Here is a 17696-nt window from a genome sequence, read left to right as displayed (position 1 = left end):
ACAAAACATCAAAAAGAAGAAAACACTTCAACAAAAGTAGACGTGAGAATGCAGACCGCGGCGTTGCGTTCTTTTCCCGGTCCCAGTCTGGGGCAACTCGGGAGCCCAGCTAAAGGCACTGCTTCTCAGCCAGACCAGGGTTGCCGCTGATTTGGAGGCTCTAGTGCTGAGCCTCCGCGTGGGCTGCCACGTTGTGTAACCGATGCTGGGATGAAGAAAAGAGGCGAAGGAGGCACACCCTGTCCTGCGCTTGGCTGGAGAAGGTTTATTGCCACATGGTGCTGCGGTGGAGAGCAGCGACCGCTCCAAGCGCCTGCGTGGACAAGATGGTGGCGGAACAAAGGGGTGCATGGAGTTTTATAGGGGGTGGGCAGACAGGAGTGGAAGCCCCCTCGCCCAATGGGGACAGGCAATGGGGGAGTGACGTAGACCCTGGCAACCAATAGGAACACAACAGGGGTGTGTACAGGGTTCCGGGACAAATAGGGATACAGTGATGGGGTAACAGACACAGAAGTCTCAGGAATGAACATGGGGGTGGCTACAAGACTGGCATGGGGAAACTCCAATGGTAAGTGACCCAGAGCGAACCATCGTGGGGGGAACATGGGGGTACATGGGGGTACACAGAACTGGCTGACTAACATTATTAAAATCCCTAATCTGAACCAAGCCCGGGATGCAACAGCAGACATTTTAAAAGAATTTCACTTGGTGGAATTTTGCTATTGTGAAAATAAATATAAGATGCAAAATGACTTTTATTTGCTTTCCTTTAGCATTGAATCACCATTGAAAAGCAGATTTGAAAATGTAATTTGAAAACCAAGTTATATGCTAAACATCAAATAGCCTTAGTGCCATCATCTAAAACTATAAAATCCCTGCAGACAAAAAGAAAAGAAACAAAGGTGTCAAGAGATAGGAATGAGAGATAAGGTAGTCTGGAGATTTTGATAACAGAATAAACACTGAAGAAAGCCAGTACACCTGTATATTACAGGAACAAGATACAAAGAAATAAAGGAGTATTTCCGAAAGGAAAGAGGGAAAGTTTGTATGTTTTACACTACAACATGGATTATAAAATACATCAACAATAGCAGTAGATAGTTGCATCAACAAGACTCAGTCCGGTTCCTTTTTCTCTTTTTTTTCTTGTAAAAATAATAATTATTCAAAATCCAAATTTTGAATGCTTGGCTGTTATAGATAAGTCATAGCTAATCTCAGACATGCAAACAGAACACCTTAATCAGCATTCAGACTGTTGTACATTTTGTAGCCTCTTTGAAGATAAGCAAACATGGTATTTGAGAGCTGTCTATCTGGAACTCAGCATGAAATCTGCACAGAGGAAAAAAATCACTAAATAAGAAACACCCCCCCGCCTTCTTCCCAATAAATAATTCAGACAATAAAATCCTATGCAGACAAAACACCGTAACTTATCCTGCTCCTACTAAAGCTCCCTGGGTACAAACATTTTTTTATAGCTTTGTCTTAACATGATGTTGAAATTATTTTCTGATTTTGGTATGACTGACCTTTTGGAGTTTTCAAAGCTGCCATATTTTAGTCCTACTCCTTACAAGTAATTGTTTCTTTCTTCATCCATAAAGGAAATAGACTCTTGAAAAGCTTGGATTTACCCCTGACTTAAATGCCTAAATTGGACATGTAATTAATTAATTAGTAGTCATTTCAATTATACTAAATACTGCTCACTGCATTAATCATATTGTTCATATTAGTCCTTACAGATTAGACAACAGAACTAGGAGGCATAGAAATTTGAGCAGGTTTCAGATCTCTCACAGAGTGAATTTAGATACCAAGGGCAGGTTAAATGAGAGCCCCCAAACACACAGGAAAAAGAAAAGGCATTAAATGAGTCCAGATTTTGACTTTGTACCACTATGAAAATTTTTCATCTGTTCTTTGTTTCTCTATATTATTCATTTACCAGATCTCAGCTGAGGAGCTAAGATAACTTTTGGAAGGATGCTTTCAGGAATTTTGTAGTATTAGTTGAGACTTTTCCCAACTACTTTTGTGATTATGTTTCTGCTTACAAAGGCAAATATGACAAAGTCAGTTGATAAGAATGCTTTAAAATGGTGTCATTTATGACCTTCACAACTTTCACAACAATGCAACAACAGACTAGCTTTAAAATAAGGCAGAGCAAAAACATAAAGTGGAATGTGGAAATCAGTTCTCTAGATGTTTGAATTCAAAGTATATAAAACTAGATCCCAAAAGCTAATGAATACTAATTTCCTCACTGGAAAGTAGTAAATTAGGACTAAAACTTTCTCCTTTTTGCAGATTTTAGAAAGACACTGATAAATCTTCTTGAGATATTGAGCACTGATAAAACCCAGAATAATCACTTAAAAGGTTTATTCTAATAATTGATCAATGCTTTCTTTTCCTTGTTTGAAAAAAAAAATGAGTGTTACATTAGAAATCTTGTCCTGGGCACAAAAAGTACACATTTTATTTGAGAATTCAGGAACTTAGTCAATTAAAATAATTTTAGCAGTCTATTCAAAATATGGCAGATATAAAAATAAAATAGAGCATCATATCAAGCCTTCAGTGTGCAAAGGTGTCTCCCAGCAGCTTGGCTCTGTCAGTTGGGGTACTCTTGGTTGTCTATGTGTCTTTATATTCAGTGATTCCTGATTATTCAGGCTTTCTATGCCCCTTGTTAACTTTAACACAGATTTTATCTTGAACAATACCTGGTGTAATTTGTCATTTCTGTTTGTGAACTACCATTTTCAGCTCTGTAGCTCAGTAAAAATACTGTTGACATTGTTAGTAACAGCCTATGTAATGACTTAGTTGGGACCTCCAGACTGACATTTAAAAAGTCTATTTTGTCTGAGTTTGCTTCATCCTACCTGGAAATTTGTTTTTATTTGATTTCTCTGTAACAGCAGCTCTTCCAATGGCAGGGGCTATATCCAATTTGGTTGATTTGCACTTATATTTGTATAGGGTAGCTGTAGTTTTTATATAGAGAGAAGTACAAGTGTGGGGGTGGCAAAGAGACAGAACACAGGCTCCAGACCTCAGGGCTATAAACAACTCAAATAAATGCAGACATAAGAGTTGGTTTTGGGGTTTGTTCATAAAGAGAACAAAGGAAACCTAAACTATTTTATATATAAAATGCACCATATGTATGAAATGGTTACAGACCACAGGAGAGAGATCAAACTGCAAAGTGGGTTAACAAGGGCATAAAAATAACCCTAAGTAAATTCAGGAGAGAGAAGGAGGAAGAAATCATCATAATTAACACCATACTCCTCCATATGAAAGGACTTAGGATGCTGGTGACTTGCAATACCCCAATTATATTGAAACCATTTACCTCAGGATACAGAGAAACAGTGAAAAGATAGTCAAAACACAGAAAAAAATGGGTTAGGCACCAGGATGTGTGCATAATAACTTCAACAGTATTCTAAAAGATTTTTTTTCTTTTTATAATGGCATTACTACTTATTTTCTTACTCTGCAATAACTGAATCTGATAATGAATGAAATGAAATTAATTGAATTGAATTGAATTGAATTGAATTGAAATGAAATGAAATGAAATAAAATAAAATAAAATAAAATAAAATAAAATAAAAATCTTTGAATAGACTGTTAAGATTTCAACTGTATGAAAAGCAAATTTTTGGCTACATATATTAAGTGTTTACCCATAATAAGATACCCATAATAAGATTTCATTACTAGGAAGTAGCCTCTGGTATCATTCTGTGTCCACTCATCCATACCATATTTTATTAAGAGATAATTTAATCTGCACAGAATAACTATGTCTTCTCACTATAGGCTAGAGCAAAAAAATTCAGTTACCTGATAATTAAACAACTGCTAATATACCTAAAAGGAGACAAGTACAATCATTCTGAATCTCCAAAACCTGTAGCCCTTCTACTTGTAATGGAAATAATCTTAATTACAGAAGATTGGATAAAGTGGAAAAAACACAGGAGAGCTGGATTAGAAAAGCAATTGACAAGGAGAAATAGGAGAAAAGGAGTAAAAGGTGCGAGGGATAGGTGTGTGGGGCTGAGATGAAGAAGCAGTGAAGAGCCTTGTCAGTGGTTCTGGTACCAAAAGGACTGGTATTAGTGCACTGCACCCCAGCACCATGTCAAATACCACTGCAAATGCCAGGAAAGAAGAGGGTATCATTCTTCTTTCTGAATTTGCTATCGTCACATGGGGTGTCATCAAGTGCTATATTCGTAATTGTCACCTTTGCCACTTTAGGAACATTTACCATTAATTTGCCTACTTACTTGTTTTAGATAAAAGATTTTGTTACTTGTTTTAGATTAAAGATCTGCTTGTCAAAAGAAGAGCTAGTCACATCTAAAATTAGATTGAGACTTTAATTCTTTTATCCTCAATTGTGTAAGGTTTCTTAGACCAATGTTTGGGTTAAAGTGTATTCCTTGCCTCTCCAGAAGAATTTGAATCATGATAAATGAACTGAAATAACTAAATGGCAAGGTAACCAGTTATTCCTTAGTTACATGAAGCATGCTGATTCTCCAAAGGCTATAGAAAATGTGTAGATTTATTCTAATACATATATTTAAAGGATAAAATATAACTAAATAAATTCTAGTAATTCCTGCCCTTTTTAAGTCTAGCTCAATATGCAGAAGAGCTCTTAGTTAACAGCCCCACTGGAATTCTTTTCAATTGCACTGAAGAGACATATATGTTCTTGGTAATGATAAATAATCTCATATCATTCACAACCTTTTCTAAATTAATTTTAAAAATCAATATAAAAAGCCAGCTGTAGATCCAAATACTGGAAATGATGTGTCACCAGAAAAGAAAGTTAATGAAGATAAGATACCACTAAAAGGATTCAAGGTGTTACCAATGAATATTAGAGGCTCCAGCTTGACATCATCCAGACTTACATCAGCTTTTTATCAGCTCAGGTTCTGACCATGAACTTAAAAGCAACCCAGGGCCAGATGTAGCCTACCTACCACAGGAAAGTGGTTTCCTGGCTCCAGCAGGACCTCCTAATGGGGCAGCCAGACTCCTTCCACAGCTTCCCCAAAAAGATCTTCTGGAGAAGTTACTTTTCTCCACCAACATATTTCTCTACCTGCATTTCTGAAGGCTGTATCAACTAACAGAACCAAGCAACAGAAAACATGAGTCACATCAAAATACTCTTTTAGGAATATTGTGTCAAGTACTTTTTTGATCAAACAAGACCAATGGAACAAACATAATTCTTTCACAGAGCAGTCCTGTAGTAATAGCACCTTAAGTACTGAAAGTAACAGAATTGAGATGTTAAGTCTTTCCTGCCCAGAGCAGCCTTAAACCCATAGCTCTGCTTTCTGAGAAAGTGTCTGAACTTATAAACTGCAGAGCCTGGGGCCGAGCAGTTAGCCTTCCTGATAGAAAGGGAATACTTTTAGGTACTAGGAAGGTCATACAGAGAATAAGCAAAAAGAAGCCTGACGGTTTCCATATGACAAGGCCTCTTCTGAGATTTAAGATTTTTCTTTTTTCTGATCAACATTCCCAAGGGTAATCATGCATTTTCTCCAGTTAACTTTAAACATGATGTTCATAAACAATCTTTGACATAGAGTTCAGGCTCTCATTCCCTTCCACCTCCACACCCACCTTGCTGAGTAAAACACAGTAGGAAATTCATGTTGGGAAGTATAAAATAAGATAGAATAGCATGATCAAGGGCAAATTAAGAATTTCGCGTTACAGGATTTTATCACAGGTGACACCGTTCATTGGATTTTTGTCTCAAATTCACTAATTTCATTGCTTAGCTTGTTTTTTAAAATATTGATCATATTGGTTAAGCCTTTTTTTTTCCTTGCCTGCAATAATAATATATCTGATTATAAATAAAAATTATATAGACATTATGTCTTTTATTTGGATTTTAGATTTTATGGGGGTTAGGATTTTTTTAGTGGTTTTGGTTGTTTCTTTGGACTTTTTTTTTCCAGCATTCCCTATAATTTTAAGAAATTATTTTGGCATATGTGAGTACATTTATAAAATGTATATTTTGTATAGAGAAACATTATATTAAAGGTTAGATAACATTTCTTCATTATAATTATCAGTTAAAGGAGCTGTAGTATTCAGGCATATTTCAATGGGTAATATGCTGAGATTCCAATAGTCTTCTTGCAAACTTTTCCATACTACATCATGCACTCTATAAATGATATATAATATAATATATATTCATAATATATATGTTTTTTCACATAACTGGAATATGCACAATTAATTATATTATTTTTTTATTCTTTGAACTTCTTTTGTGCTTAAAGACATGAATTTAATTGTCTTCTATCCCAGATATGAAAATTAATTGAATATCCCAAACTTCACAGTTTTGGTGGAGGCTTTTGAGTCTGATTTTGCATTTTTGAGGTGGTTTCTTGGTTACATCAAGGTAATTTATTTCTGTTCCTATTAGAACTGGTTATACTTCTGAATCAGCATTATCCTAAAAAGTTGCAAATAATCAGTTTGTAACTATGACTTCATTCACAACCCTGATTTGCCTGGTTTGAATAAAGAAACTCTCAAACCAATGTAGGAAATAACTCGCATAATTTCAAATACTTGCCTTGCCCCATTCAGTTGAACAGGATATACCTAAAGTCCATAACCCAGCCACATGTTATATCCTGTGAGCTATGGGTTTCTCTCCATGATCTAGTGATCACATTCCACTGATCAGGAAAAAAGACTGAGAAAAGCAGACAAACCAGTCAAAGCAAAATCCAAAGGGTCAAAGCAAACAAAAGCTATTTTGTGAATAATATTCCTTTAATGTGGGAAGGCAAAATAATGAGAAGACTTGATCTGAATTTTTCAGTTATGAAAACATATTAAGTTATTCCAAGGTTTTATTCAGCTTCACTGTTTCATGATCTTGATTTTTTTTGTTGTTCTGAAACTAAATATTTGTCTTGGTTACATTTTACATAAAATCAGTCTGCTTCTCAGGAGATCTCTTGTCTTGACAAACTTGTATTGTCTAATAGAGTACATTGTATTGTTATACCAGTGTCTGCTTATAATACTTGTTTCTACCAATTCTAATGATAAATGCATGCCTGCAAGTGTCTCTGAATGATGGGTTTGAAGGGTCCTGAAGGAACAGAGCTGAAAAACCCCATCTTTAGAGTTAGAAACATAAACAAAGAATCCCTACTGCAACCCTTTCAGACAACAGAAAGGAAAATGAAAAATAAGTAAACTAATAGTTACTCTAAACTATTGTTTTATATGCAGTGTGACAGTTACTCTTGTAACACTGGTGTAATAGTCTTCAGCATTTCAAGACAATCTTATTAGACTGTATGATAGAATTCTGTGTGCAAATAGACAAAACTCTGATAATCTAATACAAATTCCCAATTCAATGAAGAAGATTTCAACATGTGTAAGAAAATGAAAGATTTATTTTTGTAAAGGCCATCACAGCAAAAATTATTCTGATTCCAGCTATATTCAACTCTAAATCCAATTCCTAAATTCAGTCAATGGATTGAATATTCTAGGATTATATCCTAAAAGACAGATTAAATACTCAATGACTTCTACTTACTCCAGTATCTTTTTGCAAACTAATGTTTTTATGAAGCTATATTTAATGCTGAGCAGTTCTTCTTGTGGTGGCCTGCTAAAACAGATTGTTTCCTCTTCTAATTAGAGTTTCATTTACATTAAGAGAATCTTTGATTAGAAGCATTTACATCTTATTTTTTACCATGGCCTTCTGTGAAATTATAATCGTTTTCATAGCAATAATTCGAGATCTCACAAACAGAAGATTATTAATTCAAGTAGAGACAATAAGCAGATAAGATCCTGTTTTCATTCAAGGTTGTTGGCCATATGGAAAATAAGAAAATGGGTTACATAAAACTGCACAGCAACAGCAGATACTGCAGTGAGAGCTCTGAAGACTGATGTTTATCTGCAGAGCAGGTGTCACTACTTTTAGCCTCTCACACAAACATACTGATAGGTGTTTCAGCCTTGTTTTGGAAGAAGCACATCCAAGGGAGTGTATGAAGGTTGTTGACTTACTTCGTTCAACAAGAAAGGGTGACACAGAAGCCAGTTATTGTGTGAGAATAACAGCTTCTTCTGAAAAACATTTGATGAATCACTGTGTAGCCTGAGAAAAGTGGCGATAATATAATTTATTTTGTTATTTTCAAATTCTAATTTGCAGGAACAAATGGACAGACACACTCTGTAGCACTCTTTAGACAATGCTTTTCTGATGAACAATGTAAACATTCTTTAATGTCCTTTTTAAAAAACTTGTTACTTCATGCAGCATTATTAAGCAGTGTAAGTGTAAATAGGATCTTTATTTTCTAGCAGGTCATCTGTTCAGCCTGAATTTGTAATCATCTGTCTGTGGTAATATAAATTGTTTATTTAGCTTATAGTTTTGAACTCTTAAACATTTTGCACAGTTGGAAAATATTTTTATTGTAGTGTCTTGTAATATTCTTGAATTTTAAGGCCTTTCTGATCAAACCTTTTCATTAATTTTGTTTACTCTTGAGGTCATCTGGTAAGAGAAAGATTGTTTTCTTTAAGTTCACAAGGAGTAGACAGTGGATTTAAAATATAAATTATTTTATCAAAGGTCTTAAACTATCAAATTGTATCAATTGCATAGCATTATTACCATCTATAAGCTATATGATTTTCATAAAAACTAATCCTGTAACTAATTTTATACAGATCTGCATTCATTTGTACTTAGAATTATAAAATTGTAGAATTGCTTAGGTTGGAAAAGATCTCTAAGATCATTGAGTCCAACCATTTATGTAGACAAGTACTCCAAATCCACCTCTAAACCATGCCCTTAAACACTACATCTACACATCTTTAAATGCCTCCAGGGGTGGTGACTCAATCACTTCTCTGGGCTGCCTCTTCAAATGTTTTAACAATCCTTTCAGTTGAGAAACTTTTCCTAATATCTGCATTAAACCTCCCCTGGTGCAATTTGAGGCCGTTTCTTCTTGTCTTTTTGTTTATTATTATTTTTGCTTATTATTTGCTTATTGCTTCTTGTCTATTTGCTTTGGAGAAGAGACTGATCCCCACCTGGCTACAACCTTCTTTCAGGAAGTTGTAGAGATCTCCCCTGTGTCTTCTTTTCCCCAAACTAAACAATCCCAGCTCCATCAGCAGCTCCGCATCAGACTGCTCCAGACCTTTCACCAGCTTTGTTGCCTTTCTTTGGACACACTTCAGCCCCTCAATGTCTTTCATGTAGTGAGGGGCTCAAAATTGATTTGTGTTCCTATTTAAAAAGTACTTATTCCCATCAGAATTACAGATCCATCACATCTCTTAAAAATGCTACTGCCCATGGTGGGCCAATCTGTAAAAGCTTTTAAGTGTGGAGTATTTCCTGTTCATGGAAGCATAGGGGCACAGAATGAAAAGCTAACGATTTACAGCAGCTTTACAAGTCACTGTTCATGAGGTGAGTTACAATAGCCCATATGTGCACACTTAGATCACCCTATCTTCTGAGGTAAAATGCATTAGTTTAAAGTAATTTCATGGGGGTATAAATTTTACCTTATCTTTTGGCAAGGTTAAGATGACATGTAGCCCATTGCAGTGATATAGCATCTGTCTGCTGACTTCTTGGAAGGCTGTAACTCAGTCTGGATTGATCCAGACAAAGCTCTTAGACTATCAGCTTGACTTCTGTAAAAGGTAATTTTTATTGATCTCAGTGATTGCATAATGATAAATCATCTCTTTAAAAAGAAATCCAGAGTTTATTCAGAGTCAGAAAGAGGAAGCTTTAACATTTGTGAGAGACTGGAGAAAATTATTACTGACTCTAAATAACTGAAATGGGAGTGGGGGGGTAGCAGTGCAAGTTCTGTGGAAGTAGGACATGCCCTGCTCCACACCCCATCCCTCTGGAGCCTCTAGCCCAGCCCAGAATGGGTGTCAATTGCTGGCACACCTGGCACATGGGAAGCAATGTCCCCACCCCACCCCTGCAGCCCTAGCTGAGCCCCAGAGTGGCCACATGTCTGGAAGCCCCACCTGGGTGGAGGTGGCAACAAGAGGCCAGAGCAGATAAAACTCATTGCCCTGAGACACACATGGTTGTATCCCTATTGTACTTGGATTTTATGGCATCTGAAACCACACCAGGATGCAAGACACTAGCTGTATCTTGCTTTCCCCTCTTTCCTTTTCTCTCATTATCTTCTTTCCTATTCCTAATTTCCTCTTCTTGAAATATAGGTAATTTAAGGTTGGATGAGTAGAGTTTGCTAAGCCTATTTTCAGAGAAACACTTTATTGTGTTTGAATGGGGATTTTTTAAGTTTTGCCAAATTTCTGATCTTCTGAAGTTTGCCAGTAAAGTTTGGTTTTTAACCTCCTGAGAATGCTGTTGCATTTCTCCCATGCACCCACCGCAGGGACCTCAAGATCCTTTTAAATAAACTTGCCAAGTGAGCACTGGGGCTCCACACCATTTTCTACTTGCTTTAACTGCATCTTGCCTTCATAAAAAAATACACCTTTTATTTCTAATTTCACTAGATTTTATAATTTCTAGCTATAATTCCTTTTATACCTGTCTCAAGCAGGTTAAAAAAAAAAAGAAAACAAAAAACCACACAAAATCAAAGATTCACCAGAATTTTCTGTACATTGAGATATTGATACAATATTTGCAGTTTTTTTGAAGATTGGCTTGTGATACATGTAATTTCTACAATAGCACCAGCTTCAGTGAAGGAAATCACTTTCACAAAGGTTTTTAAATTCATTTTTCAAACCTGCATTTGTGATACACATATTCAGCTCTCTTCATCACTGTCCAGAGGGATAGGAGGCAAAGTTTAGTACTATGTGGGGGTGACCAAATTGAGTATTCCACACCCATCTAAGTTACCTTAATGGACTGTCTCTCTGGGGCAGCAGGCAGAAGCAGAATTCTTCACTGGCCAGGTTGAGGAGAGGTGTTTGCTGCTGGAACCACACAGTGGTGTTGGGACAGCCCTGCCCACACCGACACCCCGCTGCTGCAGCGATACCTGTGCCGCTTCTCTGGCCACTGCTGCTGCACTGGGCCTTACACCAGTGGCTGGGCAGAGTAAATCCGTTCAGACAGAATAGCCTTCTTTGGCCTCCCAGCCACATGGATATTTCGGTTTTGTCTGAGAGGTGGGGGACCAGGTGGTGTTTTACCTTTGCTGGTTTTCTAGGTAAAACGTTTTTCACTGTAGTGTTTGTGAGTTTTGCTTCAGTAAAAGTGCCACTAACATTTTTAACCTCTCACAATCTTGTTTTCTTCTGTTCCCCCTACAGATGGGGCTTGAGCAGACTTACCTTTTCTCCAGTGAGTTTTTAAGATCAGTACAATCATCAATACATATTTTTGAGTTGTTACTTACTACTGATGATAAACATCAGTCTAAACACAGCTTCCCAGTTCAATAGTGAAGATAGACACCTATGAATAGTTTTTCCAGTATATTTGTAAAATGAGAGATTTTCCACAAATACAGGAACATGACCACACAATTTACTTTTTTTCCTGTCTTCATTTTTTTTCCTGGTTTCCTACTTTTGGAATTAACAGGATCTTGTTATATTCTACTTAAAAGCAGATTATGAATGCAGTTACTGGTGAAACTGTATGGAAATATATCTTCCATTACTTTTATCAGCTGCATCTGGTAAATCAAATATAAACTTTCATATTCCATAAAAATAAAAATAGCACAGATGTTTATCAGTCTAGGCACACCAATTAACTTTTCATTTTGCCAGATTTTTCTTAAAATTTTCTAGTCTTCTTTTATTTTTAGTCCAGAATCTTACAATCATCAGAATAATCAGATTTTTATTCCTAAATTCCCTATATAAACAAAGGAGTGAGAATATGAACTTGTAAGCAATATTACATTGTTCCTGAATAAAGTACCATGAAATTCCTTCAGCTTGAATATCTTAATTTCTTTGTGAGATTCCATAGGCTAAAATAGGATTTTCTACAGTAAATTGAAGACAGTAAGAATGCACTTAGCACATAAAAATATGGTTCTAATGATAATCAAGCCATATATGAGTTCAGAGAACCGCTTGTCTGAAGACTGTAATCAAAGAACTGTTGTTCTCTCCTACAGCTAGCTTTTCCAGGCAGTTAAAGGTCTTTTTAATCCTCACTTAATATCCTGTGCTTATTACAACTGTCTCCTCTCAGGCTGATAGCAATGGGCTGAGAATGCGTTAATGCCATGTTACTTTTTTTTCCATTGTACAATGAATAATTACATACAGCTCAGTAAATGTTCATCTACTTAATTAAAGTATACTCTGGCACATATTGAAAAAAGCATGATGTGAACATGAAACCTATGTTCCTAGAGCAAAAGAACAAGTGTACAACATGTAAGATAACAAGTTTTTCTTGCTGTGATGAGATGCAATGAAATCTAACATCAATGTCTTCAAGATAAAGAGTTAACTAAATATAAGTTATGTTTTCCATTGCTCTGGACAATGACCAGTAAAAAAATCTGTAGCATCAGAGTCCCACTTTATCAACTTGAGAGCTTTCAGAGCTCTATTGAATATTTAAAATTTAGATTATTTTATAATTTAGATACTGGATCTAGCCATTATTTATTTTATAAGAAAGTAAATTATTTAAAAGAAAGTCTAGAGTTTTCAAAACAAATTGATGCTTTGGAAAACTGCCTTGCCTTCCAGTGTCAAGGGACTTATGTAAAGACAAGTGTCACTAGAGAAAGAATCTTGTAAACCACTGGGGTTTTAAAAATTTTAAGTTTTTCAGGCATCACACTGAATACAGCAACCAAAAAATGTTAGCTCTTCTCCTTATCCTGTAATATTTTCAAGAACTGTGACAAAATACATAATTGTGTTATTATATAAAACACCTGCACACCTAAATATTGTCATTACATATCTGCATTAAATACTAAGATAACAGACCTCTAAAGATTCTACAGAGAGATTGATGACCTACAAGTAAGGCACTAACTATGTGACATTAAAGGGATGTATTTTTTCAGAAATTGGGAACTGTGGATTGAAATTATTTCTGAATAATTGGAAAGTAGTGAACTGTCTATCCCTAATGCTATTCAAATAAATTTATTTCATTGACATTCATGATATACACTAGTTTCAGCAGAAAGTTGAGCACATACTTATGTGTCCTATTGAGTTGAACAAGATTACTCAGCACAACACAGATGCTACTTAGCAGATGACAGAATTCGCCATTTTGTAAGACAGTGAACAACTATAATATTGGAGCATTAGTAGTCCTGTTAAATGAAAACAATTTACAGGTACACTGAAGAACAGGTTATGAAAGTTGTGTAAGAGATTTTACTTTTCTCCAAAACATAGATGCTTCAGAAAAAAAATTTTAAAAAATCATTAGGTGTAAATAGAATCTTTAGTACAATATATCTTGCACAAATATGAAGTTTTATGCTTGGAAGAATTTATTCAGTAATAAATTAAAATGAAACATAAAAGACAATATTTTCTAAACAACTAAAAAACCCATCTCAAATATTTGATCATTTTCTGTGTATTTAGAGGTCCTGTAATTTTTTAGTATTTCAACAAATTTTCAGTTGAGAGGCTGTAGTAAAGAAAAAAAAATCCTAATATTAGTGTTCAAAGGAATATGGTATTTAGTTCTTTTGCATTTTTACATATTATTTCTAAAAATTAATATCCTTTCTTAAAAGTTTCAGTTATTCACATAGTCCTTATACACATATCAAATTGATTAGCCAAACTACCCAAGAGGAAGCAATAATGATGAACAGGAAATAATTAAACAATAGCACATGGAGTATGAATTTGTTCATCTGAACTGTTTAGCAGGATGATGAAGGAAAAGACATTCGGTGAAATCAGGCTATTTAAGTAAATAATCCTCAAACACAGATTACAGGAGTGGGTTTTTTCCTCTCCACATAACAATTTATTCTCTTTTACTTAGCAATTTTTTTTAATAATATAACTATTAACCTTGGTAAAAATAAAAGTATAGGCATACATAATACTCTTTACACAGAGAGTGTATATTGATTCAATTCACAGAACAGCCTGCTAGCAAACAGACACTGCAAAGGTAGCTCAAGCCATACTTAAATTTTTAATATCCTTAGAGCTTCTGGACCTCTAATTACAGTACAGCTGCCTGGATTTCTAAAAAAGAAGTTACTTATTCAAGGGTTGTCCCTACAATTATACTGTGTTTCATCAGACTTATTAGCTGTATGTATCATATCCTCATGGACTAGAAGATCTTCTTTTAATTTAAAAGTTACTGGCTAGTTTTAAAGTCCTTTAAACAAATAATAATTTATGATACTCTTTTTTATGCAGGTTGGTCTACTGATTCCATAAACTACTCTCTAAAATCTGGCTAAGCAAGGCTTCAAGAAAAGAGAAAGGAGGTATATTTCCACAGAGTCTTTAAGACTGCTGTTGAATTAATCATGTTCCAGCAGAAAAGAAGTAGATAATATAACGGTTGAAGACATCCCTATTCAGGGAGTTTTGTGGTTCTCCAGAAAGAAAAGTTAATGCTCCTCTTGATTTCTTATGAAGTAGATGTCTTCTTTTACTAGAATGCATGTATGCATATTCTTGGGTACAATTTAGTGTATCTGATATCAAACAACACTTGACCTACACAAATTACAGATGCAAGAAGAAAAGTAAGCAATCAGTTGATTAGTTTCACATGTTGAATGTGTGCAAGGAAATTACATATATCTCAGTTTCCTCTAAAGGCTCAAAATACTTCAGTGAAATTTGTATCATATCCAGTAAATTTTGAAAAAACCTGCCAGGTATTATGCGGTAAACTTCTTTAGTTAAAGAAGTTAAACTTAAAAAAAAGAAACAGCCATTTGATAAAAAGTCATATTAATGGCTCTATGGTTTCTGTCTGATAACACTTAAGAATGCAACCTATGCACTCCTTACAAATATTCTACCATGTTTCAGCTAACAGTACTATGAGCCCAGAGGATAGCTATATTATGTATCCATCTAGAATTATTTCCATATAAAATGTATTGATCCATCGAAGATGTACTCCTAGAAAATACACAGTTGGCTGGGCTGCCCATACTCAGTATGCTAATTAATATTTTATTTCCTCTAACTTTGTCAATTTCTGTGTTTGTACTCTCCAGAGAAAGTCAGTTGGCAGTTTGAGTCAGAAAAATAAATCAAGTGGATATCAAAAAATTCAAAAGTGCATCTTCAAACTATCTTAAAGGATCACTTTATATTCCAGATTTTTGATGAGTGATTCATATTTTTAAGTTGAGCAACAAAAATCCATCATCTTTGCAATAGGAAATCTTTGAGCTCCTAGATGAAATTTCTCATTGAAGAAATACTTTGCACTTAAAGGCCTCGGAAACTTAGATGTAACTTCTTCTTAAACACTTTCCAAAAATGAAAGCATAGGCTTTGTAGCACCTAGTTATGTAAAAAAAAAAAATTAAAATCACATGAGAAATGTATCAAATCAAAGCAAGTATGTTGTCTGCCCAACAAAAATATTCTAAATCTCTTGCATTTGTAAAGTCACAGGGTGCTACTGAAGATACAGACGATGTTTTACAAAAGAAATACAATATTTTAGGGTTTAAATAAAATTCTTAAAACTTTAAGCATAATTGGACACAATATTGTTCTTATTAGCTCAGAACTGTCAGTTTACTTACCAGATTTGGACCTGCAATTAATTTATTTCATGTGCATAACATGGGAAAACCCATTCTAAAAGGAAAGGGAATGTCAAGATTCTTCTGTACTATGGAATGGTTTTATGTTTCTATTTTCTGCTTTTTTTGGTGGTCTTTTCTGTTTTCATTCTCCAATATCCTTTTCCTTTGGCTTTTCTCTTGATCCTTTTAACTAACCCTGAACAGCTCTATGACAACCTTACCTCTTTGTTGAACTCTAGAAAGTTAAACAAAGTCCTTATGGGCCTACAAATTGGTTAAGTGGTTAGTTTACTAAAGTTTAGCAATCATTTCTTTCATTTATCTTCTCCAATTGCAGTCACTTAAAAAAAAAAAAAAAAAAAAAAAAAAAAAAGGGGAGTTTTCCTGCTCTGTTTTAAGACAAAGAACATTTGTATGATTTTGATAAGGCCTTCAGGTACAATTGTAAGATTAATAACATAATTCACAATAACAGAAAGATATTAAGCATATGACCTTAAATAATATTTGTGTGTTTTCCTCTACTTTCAGTTTATGAACTTCATATACTGTGTCAAGCAAAATTCACTCTGTATTCTGCAAGACAAAAGATAATTTATTTACTTACCAGAGAAAGATGACAAAGTAAACTACTCAAATCATAACAATAGGTGATGACAAAGGAGCTATTGCTCTGCATTTTAGATGGCATGCTATGGTATGGGGTACTGTGTATTTTTTAAAAAAAGGGATATGTCTTGCACTCTTGTTGCTAAAATGAAGCAGGTACAAATAAACAAAACAAATAAAACCCTTGGACCTAAGTAGCATTTTATGATGAATGATCAAATGGATCTTGCATAAATGTCTTTTCTCAAGGATATATATACTTACAGCTATGTACTTATGGATGTAGACACATAAACTTTAATAAGTTGACCTACACACCTGCTTGTGGAAATAGCCCTTTTGCCATTACAGATCTTAAAGCTTTGTAGGCATATTTCAATGAATTTGTGTAATTAGTTGTTATATCTCATTAAAAAGCCCCCATTGTTATTCTGAAGGCTTCAGAATGGAATTCTGGTTCCATTCTAGTAATAACACTGGGCTATTTAGTAAGTGATATTTTTAGGAAAGTAGTGAGGATGATTCTTCCCTCAGGGTATTAATGATGAAAGAGCTCTAAAATGCCCAGTTATTATAATCACTTTAGCATCAGCAGGTAGAATCCATCCCACATAGGAAAAAAAAAAAAAAAGAACAAAAAGTATTAATTTGATTACATGGCTCTCAGATTCTCTGAGAGTTTTTCAAATTGTTTCATCTCCTTAAAGAAATTCACACATTTCATTAGATCGTTGCTGTAACTGTACCCATTTAAAAAGCTCAGCTATTGTGAACAACAGACATTTTACCTTTACCTCAGTAATATTTTACCTTTAACTTCTGAATTATTTCTTTATTTTGCAACAGTTAGGTCTCAGAACAAATATGTCTGTAGTCTTTTACATCGTTCCTTAGATTAACCTTATAAAGACAATTATACATTTCCAATGACTAGTGAATAGGAGCCTCTTTAGTATTTTAGATGTTGTTCCTTAAACTCTGCAAAAGCTCACACTCTGCTGGCATTCATTACTTGATATAATATTATGTTTATTTTTAATTAAAAGTCAGTGGAACCACAAACCACTCTGCCTTCTGAAAACCAGTAGATTTCTCTGAATTCTCAGTCATTACTTCTGCTAAAGGAACATATCAACCAATTTCTGTTCAGGAAAAGAGCAAAGAGGTATCACTAAATATATACTTAAAGAAAACTCTATTGAACTGACTTTGCTT

The 17696-nt window shown here is 34.7% G+C and overlaps 1 long non-coding RNA gene across 1 annotated transcript; it reads left to right on the top strand.

Annotated features, from left to right (window-relative positions):
• The first annotated feature begins 493 nt into the window (after positions 1-493).
• Positions 494-14724, top strand: LOC128800837 (uncharacterized). The gene is made up of 2 exons (XR_008435055.1): positions 494-571; positions 14512-14724. It is a non-coding gene; the product is annotated as an uncharacterized LOC128800837 (long non-coding RNA).
• Positions 14725-17696: the final 2972 nt, after the last annotated feature.

The sequence above is a fragment of the Vidua chalybeata genome, chromosome 1 (genome assembly GCF_026979565.1).
Source record: "Vidua chalybeata isolate OUT-0048 chromosome 1, bVidCha1 merged haplotype, whole genome shotgun sequence".
In the NCBI taxonomy this organism is placed as follows: Eukaryota; Metazoa; Chordata; class Aves; order Passeriformes; family Viduidae; genus Vidua; species Vidua chalybeata.
The sequence above is the reverse complement of the archived record's forward strand: the minus strand, read 5'-3'. Positions and strand labels throughout refer to the sequence as shown.